Raw genomic sequence first — 13,605 nt, forward strand, 5'->3', positions numbered from 1 at the left:
AGGCAAGCTCTTGGGCTTTCTGGTGTCTAACAGGGGCATTGAAGCTAATCCAGAGAAAACCAAGGCTATAACTTCTTTGGCTAAACCGAAGTGTATCAATGATGTTCAACGTCTAGCAGGCCGGATTGCAGCCTTAAGCCGGTTTATCAGTCGCCTTGGTGAGAAGGCCATCCCTTTATATCAGATGCTGAAGAAGACGGATGACTTCGTCTGGAGTGACGCCGCCAATGAAGTGTTCAAGGACTTAAAGCGGCAGCTGGCTCAGCCACCGGTCCTTGCTGCTCCTGTTGATAAAGAGCCATTGTTGTTATATGTGGCTGCTAACACCCGGGCTGTTAGCGTGGCTATTGTGGTGGAGCGCAAGGAGGCCGGAAAGGAGTATCCAGTTCAACGGCCAGTTTATTATATCAGTGAGGTACTTATTGAGTCCAAGCAAAGGTACCCGCATTGGCAGAAGCTGGTGTATGGACTTTTTATGGCGAGCCGGAAGCTTAAGCAATATTTCCAGGGTCATCCCATCACTGTGGTCAGCTCTGCTCCTTTGGGGGATATAATCCAGAAGAGGGAAGTGACTGGCCGGATTGCCAAGTGGGCTATTGAGCTTGGGCCTCACGGGTTAAAGTATATGCCCCGGACGGCGATCAAATCTCAGGCACTTATGGATTTCATCAACGACTGGACAGAATTACAGGCGCCAGAAGAGAAGCCGGATCATACTTATTGGACTATTCATTTTGATGGATCCAGGCAATTGGAGGGCTCGGGGGCTGGAGTCGTACTAACTTCCCCAGGAAGTGACAAGTTTTGTTATGTTCTCCGTTTAATGTTCCCTTGCACTAACAATGCAGCAGAATATGAGGCTTTACTCCATGGTCTTCGGATGGCTAAGGAGATGAATTTAAGCCGAGTTAAGTGCTTCAGTGACTCGGACCTGGTGGCTCAACAAGTGTCTGGTACTTGGGATTCTAAGGACCCACTCATGGCAGCATATCGTCGAGAGGTGGACATTTTTGCAGGTCACTTCAAAGGTTATCAGGTCGATCATGTGGATCGGCGGAAGAACGAAGCAGCGGACGCTTTAAGTCGCTTGGGTTCCCAGCGTAAACCGGTTCCACCCAACGTCTTTCTGGATGTGCTACATAATCCATCGGTCAAGCTCTCTACAGAGGAGGATTTGGCTGTTCCTGATCCAGAGGCTCAGTTGGTGGCGGCTCATCATGTCATCCCGGATTGGACGGTCCCATATTTGGCGTATATGAACCGGGGTGAGTTACCGGAGGACGAAACCTTGGCCAGGCAGATAATCGACTATTGTCAATGGAGAGTTACATCATTGCAGTGTGACAGGGGCGTTTCAGTGTTGCGTGTCTCCTGAAGAAGGTTGTGAGATTTTGCGTGAGATTCACGAAGGAGATTGTGGTCACCACGCCGATTCAAAGTCCCTGGTAGCTAAAGCCTTTCGTCATGGCTTCTATTGGCTGACGGCTCATGCTGATGCAGAAGACTTGGTGAAAAAGTGCGACGGTTGTCAGAAATTTTCACGCCGAGCTCATGTTCTGGCCTAGGAATTGAGGATGATTCCAATCACTTGGCCGTTTGCAACTTGGGGGCTGGATATGGTTGGGCCCTTTAAGAGATCCAAGGACAAGAAGACCCACCTTTTGGTGGCGGTTGATAAGTTCACTAAGTGGGTGGAGGCAGAGCCAGTCAGTAAGTGTGATGCAGCTACGTCGGTTCAATTCATCAAGAAGGTGATTTTCCGGTTTGGCTTTCCACACAGCATTATAACTGATAATGGTACCAATCTGTCCAAAGGTGCTATGAAGGAGTTCTGTCAACGTGAGCACATCCGGCTTGACGTATCATCAGTGGCTCACCCCCAGTCTAATGGTCAAGCGGAGAGAGCCAATCAAGAGATCTTGAGAGGCATCAAGCCCCGGCTTATGGTTCCTTTGCAACGGACGCCGGGTTGTTGGGTGGAGGAGTTACCTTCTGTGTTATGGAGCATCAATACCACGCCCAACAGATCCACGGGTTACACGCCTTTTTTCATGGTTTATGGAGCGGAGGCGGTTCTCCCTAGTGACATCCGTCATGACTCGCCTCGTGTGGCGGCGTATGTCGAAGCTGACAATGAGAAGGCACGACAGGAAGCACTTGACCTGTTAGATGAGGAGCGTGACATTGCAGCAGCCCGTTCGGCGATTTATCAGCAAGATCTGCGTCGTTATCACAGCCGCCGGGTTAGAACCAGAACTTTTCAAGAAGGCGATCTGGTGCTCCGACTCATCCAGGATCAGACTGATATGCACAAGTTATCCCCGCCTTGGGAAGGACCTTTGTGGTCAGCAAGAATCTGCATAACGGGTCATACTACCTTATAGATGTTCGAGAGCACAAAGACTCACGTAAATCGGAGGAGGAGACCCACCGGCCGTGGAATATCGCTCATCTTCGGCCTTACTATACTTGAGCCACAGGCTCTGCTTATGTATATAGTTATGACAATGTATATATTATTGTCAATATAATAAACCGGAGCCTCAGCTAAAGCGGGGTATCTGTTGTTTTTATTACATCATGTGTGGTTACATGGGGGCTTCTGTTTTTGAAGCGGCATCCGGTTTACCCCTTGATTCAGCTTATAAAGCCATATATAAAAATCACTTGGGGGCTTGGTCGTATTCGAACCATAGCTACACCTTTTGATCGGCGCAAAGCCACAAGGAAAATCACTTGGGGGCTTGGTCGTATTCGAACCATAGCTACACCTCTTGATCGGCTCAAGGCCAAAAGAAAATTACTTAGGGGCCAAAGAGAGTGTTGCAAAAGCACAACTCAAACATAGGCACCCACTGAGCACAATTCAAAATATTGCTTGGGGATTCTTTGCTTCACAATGAACAAAGAATCTACACTTGTAATAGGCTATCAAGCCACGGCTTGGAAGCCAGGTGTATTCACCTAAAACCCCGGGTTATCCTGCCTTATTAAGTAAGCCACTCCGTCCAGGTAAACCTGGTATGACCCGTCGAACTTTTGATAAGTCAATCTCATAGACCCTGAACTTGTCAAAGTTAAAACGATGATTGGTTAAAGATTGAGGTCCATCTTAAAAGGCTTTGTAAAATGGTTTAACTCAGTGGCCTGGCAGCCCATGAAAAGCCTTGATTTGGGGCCTGGTAACCCGTGAAAAGCCTCGACTACAAGTTTTCATATGCTTTTATTTGCCAAGTTTTTCTCTTTTGATGACATTTATAATGTTTTTGATAAACCGGCGTTCATTAACCTGGCTTGGCTTTCAACTACAAGTTGTCAGTACATGATCAGTTACAATTCGACGCTTATTAATCCGGTCTGGTTTCGACTATAAGTCGCCAGTGTTATATATGAATAAACCGGTGTTTATCATAACCCGGTACGGTTTTATCATAAACCGGCACAATATGGAAGGAGTTATCAGTACTCATGATTAGGGGTATCGCCCTTACTACAAAAGTTAGTCAACCAATGATGTGATTCAATGTCACAGGTATCATTTATTTTCATATTTGATTATCTTTTTACAGCCTTGGTTATAAACCCTGGCTATATATTTGGGTATCATGACCCGTCCGGTGGTAAACCACCAGGTCACTTTCAACTTCTTGTATGCAGGAACAGCTTGAATAAATCGCTATGGATTATGAACATCATATGTCTTAAGCATGGCGAATTAACGGTGTCAAGCAAAATAAATATGCGCGATGGCATAGCAGACCTAGTGTTTGAACTAGCCTATTACAAGGCGTCTTAATGCCCAAAAGGATAATTGTTTTTCGGCAAGTATTGCGGTACGCAGAAGGCTAAACCGGCCTCCGGATCATGATTCGTCACCAGGTTGACTTGACGGCTGCGGATCATCTCGCACCGGTTCATCCTCCTCATCTCTACCCAGTGGCTGGAAGTCAATGGTTGCCCAGTCGATCCTAGTTAGGGCTTGGAATATAGCTTCATCGCTTATAAGGGTGGACGGTTCAATGTCAGGGGCATAGGTGTGCTTACGGATTGGCGGAATGAGGTTTTGAGCCTCAGGAGTTGGTGCAGCAACTCGTTTGTTGTTGACGTCATAACTCGCCTGATAGTATGACAGGTCAGCTTCTTTAGCCAATTGGAAAGCTAGTGGACGCATCTCCCTGGTTATAACTCGGAGGGCGTCATTATCAAACTCTGATCCGTCCTCCCTTAAGCTCGGATAGCCTTTGCCCACATCCACCAGACCAAGATCAGGCACCCATGCTTTGGCCCGGGTTAGTGCGGTTAGAGCACCTGCCCTTGCAGCCGATCTTTTCAATTCTTCAATCCGAGTAGGCAGCATTGACAACCTTTCTAAAGTTTCTTTGATTAAGGTTGGGGGCGGTTTGTTATGAAAAGCAGTGCATATTACCCGCTACGCGCCGGTATATAACTGCTCTATAAGAGTATAGGCAGCCTTCAGCTTCTTCTGTATGTCAGAGCCCAGATGACTAATGCGAGTTCCTGCATCATTGCGAACATCAGTAAACCAGCAATGTATGGGATGAAATGTTGAAAACGTAACGCAAGGATACTTACCAAACACAGCAGCAGTCATGGCATGAATTTGCCGCTTTACACCAGTCAACTCGTCTACCAACGGTTTAAGAGCTGCTTCTGCGTCCTCGGCTCTTTTTTGCAATGCGGATTTTTCTATGTCCCAATCCGCCTGCTCCTTGTTGAAACCCTCCTTCAGTTTTTCCATGGCGGCTAAGGCACTGGTCAGCTAATCTTTGGCTTTGGAGGTTTCTGCTTGCTAGGACTTGATGTTTTCTTGCAGAACAGCAGTTTGCGTTTCCTTCTTGCTCAGCTCGGCCTATAAGAGACAGACATATCATGAATTGGCAGTACATATTTGAAGTACCAAGCACATAACAAGTTATGCACCTGATACTTGGGGGCTAATGCCTATTTGCTCGTTATCAGAAATTTCTACAAGTCCCAAGCATAATACAAGTATTATTCTTGGCACTTGGGGGCTAATGTATATTTTCTCAAAGTAACGTCATGGATATTCTTCTAAAAGTCCCGGTTCATCTTCATAAGTTAAACCGGCCCTTGGGGACTACACGGGCGAAAGTTACAATATTATAATTCTAAAAGTATCGGTTCATCTTAAAAAGATAACCCGGCCCTTGGAGGCTAAGCATGCAAAGTTGAGATATTACAAAGTCCCAATTTAGATGAGTATCATAAACCGGCACTTGGGGGCTACTAGAGTTAATATTTAGAATTGGACACAAGAGAGAAGCAGTTATGCAGTTACCTCATATCGCTCCTTCATCAGATTCACTAAACTGGCTTCAAAGTCGCGGCTTGTGTACAGACGGTTTAAAAAACCAGAATGGATGTCTTGGGCGTTGAGGTGGGAATAGGTTGACAAATCTGTGTTCCATTTGCCTTTGCCCATAGCAGAAAGCTCGTCCTTGGCACTATGCTTCGATAAAGCAACAGGATTGCCAGGAGCGGTGTGGCCGACGCCAGTAATCATAATGTCATCTTCTTTATCATCAACAGCCTTCACTGGAGTGGACGGTTTATTAACAGCCTTAGCTGGACTGGCCGGTTTATCATCCATGCGAGCCGAACTAGTTGGTTTATCAGTGTGACCTGTGGTGTCAACTTCTACTTGTTCAACTATGAAGTCATAATCTTGAGGTGGCGGGTCATCATGTATAACGTCAGTATTTGTTCCTTCCAGATCTGGAGTCTTCTCCGGTTCAATAACCACATTATCATCAGCCGGTTTATTTAACCGAGCCTTCTTGCTGGGTCTAGGCTTGGCACTGAGAAGAACAAACATAAAGGTCAATACGTCAGGTGAACATAAGGTATTAAGAGTAAATTTAAAGCATAGCTCATCCAGGAACTGTCTTGAGGGTTGGAAGTTGTGTGGCCATTGACTCGCCAGAGGATGAGTGAGGTGTTCCCTGATAATTCGAATCAGACGGATTAAGAGGCTGTCGAAAACAACCCGCCTTGGGGCAAGAGTGTCAAGAGTATAAGAGACCTTTGATCGACGTTTCCAAACCGGAGTGTTCGGTAAACCGGCGGAGGTAACTACCTGGCCGCTGTGCCGGGTTGTGCGGCGGGCTTCGTGTTGCTTCTTCTTCAAAAGAAAGTTTGGGTCCAAGTGAGCTAGGGGGTGAGAAAATTTTATTTTCCGGTTTGCTTGACGGATTTTCTGGGTTGGCAGAGGATCTGAACCGGAGGAAAGGATAATTACCTCTATGCCGTCAGCTTGGCTGCCTTCAGCGTCGTCCTGATAATAGTCATTGTCAATGAGGTGTATCAAAAATGAACCAAGAGAGTCAAGTTCTACCTCTGAATCCGGATTAGCCAAGTCAGCATCAACATTTGGTTCGGAAGACTCAGTGGTCCTCTTCTTGGCAGGTTTTTTGATAACCTTGGTCTTGGGGCGAGGTGTCTTGGCCGGTTTATCCTGTGGTTTCTTCTTCCAGAACGGATCATCGCCCTGTCAAAGATGGACAAAATTTTGAGAGAGTATTTAAAAAGGAGCAAGATAAACCAAAAAGGTTGTTATTCTTACAGTTGGTGGTTTATTGGAGACGCAGAAAGGACTTAACCCGGTTTGGCTACAGACAGCTTCCGGTTCATTCAATATTTTCTTGACAGCCTCAGTAACTTCAGCTTCTGTTAGCTGAATGTCGATATGACATTGAGGGTCTTTTAAGTCCCCTGTGTACTCACACATTAAACCAGGGCGCCGGCTTAAAGGAAGACTGCTCCAAGATATCCAGCAGCGAACAAAGTCAACACCTGTTAAACCGTTTGCCATAAAGGCTCTGAGCTTTGACAGTTGTGGTGCATAGTTGGACCGTTCCTTGGCAGTCAGCCTCTGAGGAAATGGATGAGTGTTGCTAAGCGGGTGAGGACGGTAACCCGGCAGAGGATTCTCATCAGTTGGAGACGTGTCTCGGCAATAAAACCAAGTTTGATTCCAGTCCTTGGGTGGCTATGAAGCTTGGCGTGAGGGAAGCTGACATCTTTTTGCTTCTAAATTGCCATTCCACCAAGTTCAGTATTGGGCCCATCTGTAAACTCAGTACGGTGGTTCAAGTAGAAAAAAAATCTCTGAACAGTTCAACTGTGGGCTCCTCTTGAAGGTAGACCTCGCAAAATACTTGGAAATTGCAAATATTGGACACATAGTTTGGTCCAATATCTTGAGGGTGGAGTTGGAAGCTGGCAAGCACATCTCGGAATTTTTTTGAACCGAGAGGGCTAAAACCTCGACCCGGATGGTCAGCGAACACGACTACTTCTCCGTATTTGGGTTCAGGAGGATTTTTCGGACCAGGGGCCCTCCAGTGGATGACCTCTTTCTTTGCTTAAGCGCCAGTTGCGACACATCTGTTTAGTTGTTCTTCAGTAACCCAGGAAGGTACCCAGTTGCACTCATAAACTTGTTTGGCCATTTCAATGGAAAGCTGAAACATGGTTACTGTCGGTTTAAGATTTATGATGGACAAATATAAAGCGACGTAAGATGAGAAGCAGAAACAGAGGCATATACACATTGTTAAACCGGAGTCTGATATTGGAGGAGTTACAAAGATAAGTGCATTGGCGGTTTAAGAGGGGACTAATTGTACCTATCGGATCATCATTTTCTAAAAAGCTAAACCGCCTATATTGGTATGAAAGGTACAGATCTAAAATAGCTAAGCAAGAGGAAAACCAGGTTTCACAGACTGGTATGATCGATTCAGATCTGCGGCGTGTCAGAAAACCAAAATATATTCAGACCTAAAATACAGGTGCTTCAACAGTTCATCAGATTCAGATGAGTTTTTCTACACGAAGGGGATGCTATAATGAGGAAAAAAGGGACTATGGCTACGGCCGTACAAGAAATATCAGATCCAAACTAGCCATTTATGCTACTAAGAAGAATAAGGAAGAATAACGCTAGAGCTTCAATGAACTCCGATGAACACCGACACCCTAATGGTGGATCTAGGGTGGAAGGAGAGAAGACTTACCAGTGTTACAGGAACAGAGGAGAGGCGCCGCAGCTTTCTGGTTCGATCAGGGTGATGCAGCGGCCGTTGTTGGAGCAGACGCGAAGGTCGACAGCGGCGGCAGAGCTCGAACGTTCGGTCGGTGCGAGGAAGAGGACGATGTGAAGGGGCACGAAGGGGAAAAGAGAAAATAACCCTTGGCCTTATTTATAAGGTGAATGAATAAGTGACAAGCACGAGAATCAAGGAGCCCAAAAATTGGATATGTGACAGAGTGGTCGCCTTGATTGTCGAAGGCTCATTAATGAAAGGTGAGATATAAGCAATCTTTAATAATAGGTGACATCATGGTGGTTTATCACAATCCTGGAAGATGACGTCATGGCGGTTTACAAGATTTACGCGAAGGTGCTGAAAGAGGAATTTTTCTCAAGTGTTGAAGATTGACGTGAACCAGTTCAAATCAATCTGGGGCCTAATGTTGGGGATATTACTACTGGGTATAAACCGGCCAGGAGAGGCCGGGTTACCCAATAATGAGTTATTTATATTTGAAACCCATGAATACAAGGAGAATGGCGCTTTATGAAGGTCCAGGGCCCAAAGGCGGATTAAGGCCTGTAGACATAAACCGCCATATCATATGTAACTTGTGTTGTAAGATAAGAAAGGTAGAGACCGAGCCGGACACGTTTATGAGCCGGCCTCGGGATTCTATAAACCGCCGAGCGTCAACCTGTGTATATAAAGGGATGACCCAGCAGTTGTTTAGGGACAAGAAACAACAACTCGAGAGCCAGGCATAGCGGATTCGCTCCCTGGTCATCGAAACCCTAGCAATTCCGCAACAACTGGACTAGGCCTTTACCTTCACCGCAAGGGGCCGAACCAGTATAAACTCTCTGCGTCCTTTGTCCGCTTTAACCCCTTTAAGCTAACCCGTTGCGATGGCTCCATGACTAAGTCCTTTCACTAGGACATCTGCCGTGACAAAACCACGACATAGTCCCTTCACAGAGGGAAGCAGTGATTTGCAGCGGTGTCAGAGCTCAAGTTTTTAAAATAGAGGTAAATGAAATTTTGAGAAATGCACCCTGACCATTGGTTATCAATATCTTCCATGCTAAACACATTAGTGGCGGTTCCAAAGCGATAAAAGTAAATGTTTACTCCCCATCCACCAAAAATCACACTCCACGGCTTGTCCGAAACAACGGGTGTCGTCTATACCAACAACAGTCCCGAGGGAGTTTTGTTTAATTATTTGCAATTTGAGTTCAGGGCTGGGAATCCCTATTACCGCCCCTCTCGTGCAAGGACGAGTGAATAAACACTCATCATGAGAATAACCCACTTAGCATGGAAAATACTGACTACCTCCTGCTCTATGAACAATCCAGGCACACAAAATGATATTTATTTGAAGCTTTTAGAGGTGGCACATGCAAATTTACTTAGGACGACATGGTAATACCGTATATAGGTAGGTATGGTGGGCTCATCTAGAATAACTTGAGTTTCAGGTTTTTGATGCACAAGCAGTATTCCCGCTTAGTACAGGTGAAGGCTAGCAAATAGGTTGAGAAGCGGCTAGCTACAGAGCGAAAATGGTCATGAACATGCATATGCATAAGTAACATTGGGTACTAGCATGAGTAGGATATGAAAAACATGAACATAAATATCATAGAGGCTATGTTGGTTTTGATTCAACTACATGCATGAACATGTGCCAAGTCAAGCCACTCGAACATTCAGAGGAGGATACCATATCATCATACTAAATCACAATCATTTTAACGCAATGTTGACATCCAAGATAAATCATTATCCACTCCTAGCTACTTAAGCATGGCATGAGAAACTATAATCTCTAATTGGCATTGCAAACATGTTTGATCATAATAGGGCGAATCATGGATACTAGGTTAAACATATTTACAAAAAATAGGACAAGTCGAGTTCATACCCGTTTCTCTCTGCCACAGCCAGATCATCAAATCGTCATTATTGCCTTTCACTTGCATGACAAAACGATTTGAAAACAATAATAGTCCAAGAGTGCCATAGACTAAGCTGGAATATGCAAACATTTTATTCAACAGGAGAAGACAAAGTAATATGGGCTCTTTGTTAGATCAACAATAATGCATATGAGAGCCACTCAACATTTTCATCGTGGTCTTCTCCTTGGTATGACTCAATAAAAAGGGAAAAGATATTCAGAGAAACACACTGAAATATTTTTGGAGTTTTTGTTTTTTCTGAAAGAAAGCAACTTAAAGAAAGAAAAACAAAAAAGAGAAAAACTATTGACACGGGAAAGCTCCCAACAAGGAAATCTTTTTGGGTTTTCTTTTTAGTGCTACAATACTCTAAACTAGGAAGAAAACACCGAAAAGAAGAAGGAAATATATTTTGGATTTTCTCAAAGTTTTTCAAACACACAAGAAGAAAATGAGAAAATAATTTAACATGGATGATATAATGAAAAAGTGCGGACACCGACAACTGGAATGAAATGTGTGAACCCTAATGTCAGTTGAAATACATACTCCCCCAAGCTTAGGCTTTTGACCTAACTTGGTAATCACCACTCGAAGAAACCATGGGGTCCTATGTTGAAGTGCTGGGGAGCATGCACCTAAGCGTCCCACTCCTGAGGCTCCTCCTCTGCCGCAGCTAGATTGTTCTGGTAGGCGACAATGTCCTCAGGCAAAATCTTGTATCCGCCCCTGGCAATAGGATCAAACAAAGCAAGTGCAGGCAATGGAATAATATCACGAGTGTCCACACTAAAAAACAGGTTATAAGGAAACGGAGTGTTAGTGTTATCGCCAGCAATAAACTGGTGGTGTTCCATGGCCTGACGATCTAAATAAACCTTAGGTAAAGGATAATGATGTTGGCGTATCTGATTGTTAAAGTGACTCGCTAAACGAGTACCATAAATACCACCATGTATTTTGCCCTTGGATCTGTTAATATGGAGGCGACATGCCACAATAGCCCCCAAGCTATAAGTGTTGTCGCCGTAAAGTGCACGACGTAAAACATCGAAGTCTAGGGCACTGAGTGCACCTACCTTCTCTCTAGCAAGCAAGCACTTCGCAATGAATAGAGGAAAATAATGCACAGCAGGAAAGTGTATACTAGTGGCGGTGACACCTGACACTCCTCTCTCATCCCCCATAGTCAGAGTGCGGTACAAACCATCAAACTCTGTAGGCCTAGGCTCTACTAAATTCCCGTCAGAAGGGATCTTGCATATGTCACAAAATTTAGTGAGCGGTATCTGATGGGGTTCAGCATATAAGTTAACCTGCACCTCAGGGGGATTATTCCTAACTAAGAAATGAAAACTTTGCACAAAGGAATTTGTGAGGAGACGATGTTGTTCAAATTTAGCTGCGATGAAGTTGGTGAGGCCAGCATTAGCAGCATATTGTGCAAACTCCTAAAGGATTCCGACCCCTTCCATGAAGGGGTTATGCGGCCATTCGCACGCCCGTACCTCCGCCATTCTCCGGGTGTGGAGATGATACGCCTCCGTCGTATCTACTTTTCCAAACACTTTTGCCCTTGTTTTGGACTCAACTTGCATGATTTGAATGGAACTAACCCGGACTGACGATGTTTTCAGCAGAATTGCCATGGTGTTATTTTTGTGCAGAAACAAAAGTTCTCGGAATGACCTGAAACTTCATGGAGATTATTTTTGGAAATAATAAAAAATACTGGCGAAAGAATCAAGGCCAGGGGGCCCACACCCTGTCCACGAGGGTGGGAGGCGCGCCTGCCCCCCTGGCCGCGCCCCCCTGCCTCGTGGGTCCCCTGGTGCTCCATCGACCTCAACTCCAACTCTATATATTCGTGTTCGGGGAGAAAAAATCAGAGAGAAGGATTCATCGCGTTTTACTATACGGAGCCGCCGCCAAGCCCTAATCTCTCTCGGGAGGGCTGATCGGGAGTCCGTTCGGGGCTCCGGAGAGGGGAATCCGTCGTCGTCGTCATCATCAACCATCCTCCATCACCAATTTCATGATGCTCACCGCCGTGCGTGAGTAATTCCATCATAGGCTTGCTGAACGGTGATGGGTTGGATGAGATTTATCATGTAATTGAGTTAGTTTTGTTAGGGTTTGATCCCTAGTATCCACTATGTTCTGAGATTGATGTTGCTATGTTTAATGCTTGTCACTAGGGCCTGAGTGCCATGATTTCAGATCTGAACCTATTATGTTTTCATGAATATATGTGAGTTCTTGATCCTATCTTGCAAGTCAATAGTCACATACTATGTGTTATGATGCGGCAACCCCAAAGTGACAATAATCGGGACCACTCTCGGTGATGACCATAGTTTCAGGAGTTCATGTATTCACTATGTGTTAATGCTTTGGTCCGGTACTCTATTAAAAGGAGGCCTTAATATCCCTTAGTTTTCAATAGGACCCCGCTGCCACGGGAGGGTAGGACAAAAGATGTCATGCAAGTTCTTTTCCATAAGCACGTATGACTATATTCGGAATACATGCCTACATTACATTGATGAATTGGAGCTAGTTCCGTGTCACCCTATGTTATAACTGTTGCATGAATCATCGCATCCGGCATAATTCTCCATCACCGATCCAATGCCTACGAGCTTTTCACATATTGTTCTTTGCTTATTTACTTTACCGTTGCCACTGTCACAATTACTACAAAACTGCTATCGTTACTTTTGCCACTGTTACCGTTACTTCCATACTACTTTGCTACTAAATACTTTGCTACAGATATTAAGTTATCCAGGTGTGGTTGAATTGACAACTCAACTGCTAATACTTGAGAATATTCTTTGGCTCCCCTTGTGTCGAATCAATAAATTTGGGTTGAATACTCTACACTCGAAAACCGTTGTGATCCCCTATACTTGTGGGTTATCAAGACTATTTTTTGGCGCTGTTGCCGGGGAGCATAGCTCTATTCTTTGAGTCACTTGGGATTTATATCTGCTGATCACTATGAGTAACTTGAAAGACGAGAAAACCAAAATTTATCCCTCAACTACGAGGGGAGGTAAGGAACTGCCATCTAGCTCTGCACTTGATTCACCTTCTGTTTTGAGTAAGCTTGCGACACCTAAACTTGCTTCTGCTATTAATTCTGATATGTCGCATGTTATTGATGATGCCACTTCTACTATGCATGATACTTATGATGAAACTATTTCTATGCTTGATACTACTGTGCCACTAGGTGAATTTCTTGATGAACAACTTGCTAGGGCTAGAGAGAATGAACTTATTGAAACTAATAATATTGATGAAAGTGATGATGAAGATTCTCCTCCTAGATATGAATTGCCTGTTGTGCCTGGGGGTTATGTTATGGATGAAGAAACCGCTAGAGACTTTCTTGCTTGCAATGATAGGAGCGATCTTAAGAAATTATTAGCTAAGCTGAAAGAAACATCTCTGAATGCTAGAATGAAATATGATCCTGCTTATGCTACTTCACCTATCTTTGTTACTGATAAGGATTATGATTTCTTTGTCGACCCTGAGATAATTACTTTGGT

This window comes from Triticum aestivum, chromosome 4D, assembly GCF_018294505.1.
Source record: "Triticum aestivum cultivar Chinese Spring chromosome 4D, IWGSC CS RefSeq v2.1, whole genome shotgun sequence".
NCBI classification, from domain to species: Eukaryota; Viridiplantae; Streptophyta; class Magnoliopsida; order Poales; family Poaceae; genus Triticum; species Triticum aestivum.